Source organism: Podarcis cretensis (assembly GCF_951804945.1).
Source record: "Podarcis cretensis genome assembly, chromosome: 16".
NCBI lineage: Eukaryota > Metazoa > Chordata > Lepidosauria > Squamata > Lacertidae > Podarcis > Podarcis cretensis.
Window position 1 is genome coordinate 11,777,162 of NC_137186.1, and position 6,030 is coordinate 11,783,191.

A 6,030-nucleotide genomic window follows, 5' to 3' on the forward strand; every position below is an offset into this window, starting at 1 on the left:
GGCCACCTTGCAAGTAATTTTGATGGATTGATTCAATTTCTTACCCATCCTTCATCCTCAGTAAGGTCCCAGGGGCAGGTTACAGCAATACAATTGTAAAAACAAACAAACAAACAAACAAACAAACAAACAAACAGATAAAGCGGTTAACAATCAAAACTGTTCCCAATAGAGCAGAAGAGATGAAATCCAACAAAACAAAATACCTTTAATTGCTAGAGGCCGGGGTACAGAGGTGCCTCTCCTGCATACGGCAGAAGCTGTGCAGTGACAATGCCATATACACACACCTCTCTGTGCAGAGGGAGGCCCAGCCATTCAGGGAGCTGTCACAGAGCAAGCCCTCTCTCAAGAAGTCATTTCCTGAACTGCCGAAATAGCCTCCCCTGTCCGCCCCCCCCCCCCCGGTAGATCTGTACACCCAAGAAAGTTGGTAGGGGTGGAAACGGCCTTTCAAATCCATATATTTATGTGTGAGTTTTGATTACTGATCTGGATACCCTCTCCATCAAATCCCACATAAATTTCTCTCTTTCTCTTTCTCTCTCTGTGTGTGAGAAAGAGTGAAGGCTGTGAAAGGCACTCTGTGCGTTCTCAGAGGCTCCTCCTGCCGGCATTATTTACAGCACATGGAAACTTGGATGGAAGTCCTGGGCTTAGGTGTTGCCAATTTGGCAGTTTTTTTTAAAAAAAAAATCTTTAAAAGAAAACAAAACCCAAAACCTGGCCTGGCCTGCTCCTGTGATTTTTATTTATTTATTTATCGAACACTTGCTTGACCTTCAGAAACCAGCAGGGAATGTGTTCCAGAACATGTTGATGAGTATTATCATTTCTTAACATTTGTAGTTCAAGTTGGGTTTTTGGAGCAATTGTCACTTAATTAAGTTGACCACCCTTTCTTGGGACCTGGTTAATTTTTGTGTGTGTGATATAACCCTGTGACAACCTGCTTTCTATTTGGATTTTCTTGCCTTGACGGTGTCCTCTTAGCTCGTTAGGGGAGAAATGTTTTTGTCTGGATCCAGCCTGCTTATGATGCGTCCAGTTTAGGGGTGGTCAAAACAGAAACAAATGGGACAGACAGCAAATGAAATCTGGAAAGTCTGGTCCTAGAGGATTTGGGGGTTGTGGTGGTGGGAACGGTCACCTCACCGTGGTACTATTGATTCCTAAGCCCCTTCCCTTCCTTGCGCTCTTTTATAAACCTGATGACCCCCCCGCTCCCCAGGGGACTGTTGTATAAAGAAATTATGTTGGAAATAAAAAAAGAAACGATTTGACTGTGGCTGGTGAATAGTCCCATTATCCTGATATATTGGGAGGTGGGGGCTCATGCACACCACATTTCCCTCCCAGGGTTAGAAACTCATAAATATGAGCTAGGCGCCAAATGGATTCTTAAACCAAGATTACAGTCGCCAAAGTGGAATGTTTAGTTGGCATTTGGGTGCAAGCAAGATGGGACGCGGGTGGCGCTGTGGGTTAAACCACAGAGGCTAGGACTTGCCGATCAGAAGGTTGGCGGTTTGAATCCCCGCGATGGGGTGAGCACCCGTTGCTTGGTCCCTGCTCCTGCCAACCTAGCTGTTCGAAAGCACACCAGTGCAAGTAGATAAATAGGTACTGCTCCGGCGGGAAGGTAAACGGTGTTTCCGTGCGCTGCTCTGGTTCGCCAGAAGCGGCTTAGTCATGCTGGCCACATGACCTGGAAGCTGTACACCGGCTCCCTTGGCCAATAAAGCGAGATGAACGCCGCAACCCCAGTCGGCCACGACTGGACCTAATGGTCAGGGGTCCCTTTACCTTTTTAAGATGGCGCCAAAGTCTTTTTTTTCAAATGATGGACTGGCGCATTCTCAGTTAAACATCTGGCTAGTTCAGATGACAATCTTGAGTTCGGTTAAGAACTTTGAGAATTTAAAAGAAGAAAAGTTCCTTGACCCAGGGACAGTCCACATATATATTAGCCTATTCCGACCTCTTTTTCTTAATGGTGACATGAACCATTCACAATGTAAGAATATTCTTCACAACTGTGAGCAGGGCAGTGGGGTGGGGTATGTGAAGCGACAACAATTCAGTTTCACATTGTTCACTGCCCTTGGCTCAGGCTGCAGAGGAAAATAACAGCACCCCAGCTGTTGGTGGACTACAACTCCCATCATCTCCCATTGGCCAAGATCACTGCAGCTGGTGGTAATTGCAGTCCAACAACAATTGGAGGACCGAAGTTTCCTCACCTGGCCTTTAGGATGTCCCAGCAGCTGTTTGAGGTGGCCTCATTCACTATGGATCAGGTCCTCCAAGTTGTGGAGCTCCAACTCCCATCAACCCCAGCCAGTGTGGCCAATGGTCAGAGATGATGGGATCTGGAGTACACCAAGACTGGAAGGCCACAGGCTCCCCACTCCATCCCTGCTATAGGGCATCAGAGGCTGTTACTGTTCTCACCCGAGCAATTCACAGATGTATCCCACGGAGCTTGAGCCATCTGCAGCTGGATTCCTCTTGAAATAGCAACGCTCTCTCGAAAAGCGGCAGTCCCGGCAGAATTTCCCTCCCCAGAGGAGCCAGCCAACCTGGAAACATCCTCTGCCTCCTGGCCGTTCCTTTTTCTGCAGCGGTGCAGAGGCCTCTTGCTTGATTTGAAACTAATGCACAAATTGATTCCGTCCAGCCAGGTGAGTCCCTCTTCTCCCATGTTCACAGAACCCAGATGCTTTGCCCCAAGGCAGAATAAGTCCCGCTGTTCCACAAACACAACCCAAATGTGCACCTGGTCTCCTGTGACTAGCAGCTACAATGAAGGACTGCAGCTGGGCCCTTTTGTGTGCAACAGCCCCTCTCTCTCTGGATGCGGAACAAGGGGGGAAAGGAATTGGTTTTCTGTTAGTTCCACAGGCCTGGCATTCAGCAACAATTGGAGAATTAATGGCGAGCTGCGCTGTCGTTTTGCAGCAGCAGTTATTGTGCTGTGAGGTGAGTGGCCCTCAGCCTGTTTTTAAACAGCAAACCTGTGTTCACTGACTGAGAGACTGTTCCCTAAATAAAAGAAAACACACATATGGTTTTTGTGACCTGCATTGTGACAAGAGGGCAAATGACCAACGGCTCCTGAGGATCTAAGCTTGTAAAGGTGCAGGATCTGTCCCCGAGCATTGCCTCTTCTCGAAAGAATCCTAAGCTGCTGTTTCCCTGCAAAACCCAGCACAGAGTGGGGTCAGCTGTTAGACTGCGTCTGAGAATATTCTGGGGGAGAGGGGTGAAATGCGAATGTGTGTTTTGTATAGGCTCAGTTTATAAGAAGTACTGTGAATGGGGTGTCTGCGAGAGGGAGGGAAGACAGGACACATAGAGACGCTATTACACACACAAACAGCCGCCCCCACATCCACGAATGTGTGCAGATCTCCACTTGCAGGCGGCAAAAAAATGTAATCTGAAGCCGTTTGAAGGCTGTCAGCAGACCCATCTCTCCATCCTTCCACACTTCCCCTCCCTCTCGCCCTTAACCTTCTGCTTGCAAGGCTAAACATAGCCAGTTCTTTTCAGTCTTCCTTTCTCCTCTTGTTGCTTAGGATTTTTTTCCCCTTCTTCTGCCTCAAGCCAAAAGTGTAATTGTGCTCCATGATTTGGTTTCCTTTCGTGATTCATTTTAAACGCCGTGCTAACCGTTCTGCGTCCCCTGCATACATTGGGGACAGATGTGCCTTTGTGAGAAGGGGGTGATGTTCTGAACTGGGGAGCAGTGGGGGGACAGTCGATGGCCACCAAACTGGATGGCTTTAAAATATTAGACCAATCCATGGCTGGAGCCAGTGCATGCCAGTATAGTGGTTAGAGCAGGCATAGGCAAACTCGGCCCTCCAGATGCTTTGAGACTACAGTTCCCATTGTCTCTGACCACTGGTCCTGTTAGCTAGGGATGATGGCAGTCGTAGTCCCAAAACATCTGGAGGGCCGAGTTTGCCTATGCCTGGTGTTGGAACTAGGAGAGACCAGGGTTCGAATCCCCCACTCGGCCACGAATGAAGCTCACACTGGGGGTGACCTTGGGCCAGACACTGTCTCTCAGCCTAACCTACTTCACAGGGTATTTATGGGAGAGAGAACCATAAGGGGGGAAAATATGGTATGATACAAATGCAATCAGTAATGACAACTATGAACACCAGTTGCTAGAAACCACAGGAGAGAGTTGTCAATACTCTCTTGTGATTTGGATCCATTGGTTATGATCCTGCCCTCTAGGGAGCAGCAGGAAACCCTCTTCCTCCATCTTCCAATGTGACAGCCCTTTAGATATTTGAATATGGCTATCGTGTCACCTCCCAGCTTTCTCTTCCCCAGGCTAAACATACCCAACTCCTTCAACCGTTCCAGCAGGGCTGTCTGTACACCTGTTGCACCCCTGCCTTCTCTCCCGACTTCATTAGCGATGCCGCAAACGCGCCGCCTCTGCCCACACAAGCAATGCCCACCCTCCCCGTTGCTTTCTGCGCTCGTGGACCGAAGAAACAGCCGCTGCGCAAAATCAAAAATTAAAGAGGTTTTGAATTTCTGCCTTGGAGCACCTGGCATTTGAGATGCAAAGGATGAAGCCCTGGGCCTGGGAGTTTGGAATGGAAGGGAGTGTACGGAAAAGAGGCTTTGGGCAGATTAAATCCGGACACCGCAGTTTCGCGTTGCAAGTTATGCAGCCTCCACAGGGCTGCGTACAGGCACACAGACATCTAAGGCCATTTTGTATACCCTTGCAGGTATACATATCCAGGCACGTAGAAGAACACAGACAAGTATTTTTGTGTGTGCATTTTTTTGTGTGTGCTTTTAAATGTCTCCAAATATGTGCCAAGCTTCCTTTCAAAGGATAATTTTGATGTTTTAACTTTTTTTGTAAACCGCTATAAGCTTTTTTATTACAGTTGAGTGATATAGAAATTTTGTTACATAGTAAGATATAGAAATATATATATATATGAGAGAATGACTTTGGAGGGCCTGAGGTTCCCCACTTCTGCTGTAGAGTGAATACACTCAACACACAAATTATGTCCTAGAAAGTTCTGTGGGGCTTGGTGCTCATTATGCAGTTATTATACCTGCTGACAACGCAAGAAATAAGAAGAGTGAACACCGAAAATCTCCTTAAAAGCTGCGTCCTCTCATGGCCCCCTGCAGCAGGGGGCTTTGGCCTCTCACCTTTCTGAATCTCACCTGTGTGAATTGACGGCCAAAGGGAGAGTAGGCAGGGCCCAGCAGCTGTCAGAGAACTTCTTCAACCCCCTCCTGGGAACAGGAAACTGCTCTTCTGTGAAGTTCCCCCGTAATTGCAAACAGTGAACAAAATGTTTTTTTCCCCTTCACTCCAATAAACGCTCCTTCAGACAAGCCACTGAGAAACAAACATGCGCGCACACAGACATCCCACACACAGCCAAGTACCAAAGCAGTCTCTCTGCAGCTGGTCCGTGATGCGTCTGCTGCCGCCTGGCGTCAGAGGTGAGTAACTATTCTAAGCTAAGAGGATAGCGGTGAAGTGAAGGCCCACATTTGCTCCACAAGTTTAAAAGCACTAGGGTACCACTTAAAACAGCCGTGACTTCACCCAAAGAATCCTGGGAAATGTAGTTTGTTAAGGGTGCCGAGAGTTGTTATAGACTTACGTATTCCCCACTCACAGAGCTACAATTTTCAGAGTAACCCTGGCTATTAAATCACTCTAGGAATTGTGGCCCTGTGAGGAGCTAGGTAGTCTGTGAACAATACTCAGCACTCTTCGGGGAAGTTTTTAATGATTGTTTTACTGTATTTTTAGTATATTGTTGGGACCCACCGAGAGTGGCTGGGGCAACCCAGTGAGATGGGTGGGGTATAAATAATAAAATTATTATTATTAATTATTATTATTAACAATTCCCTATTCCTCACAGGGCTACAGTTCCTAGAATGGGAGTTCCCAGAATTCTCTGGGGGATGCCATGACAGTTTAAAGTGTTATCATGCCACTTTATGGTGTGAATGTGC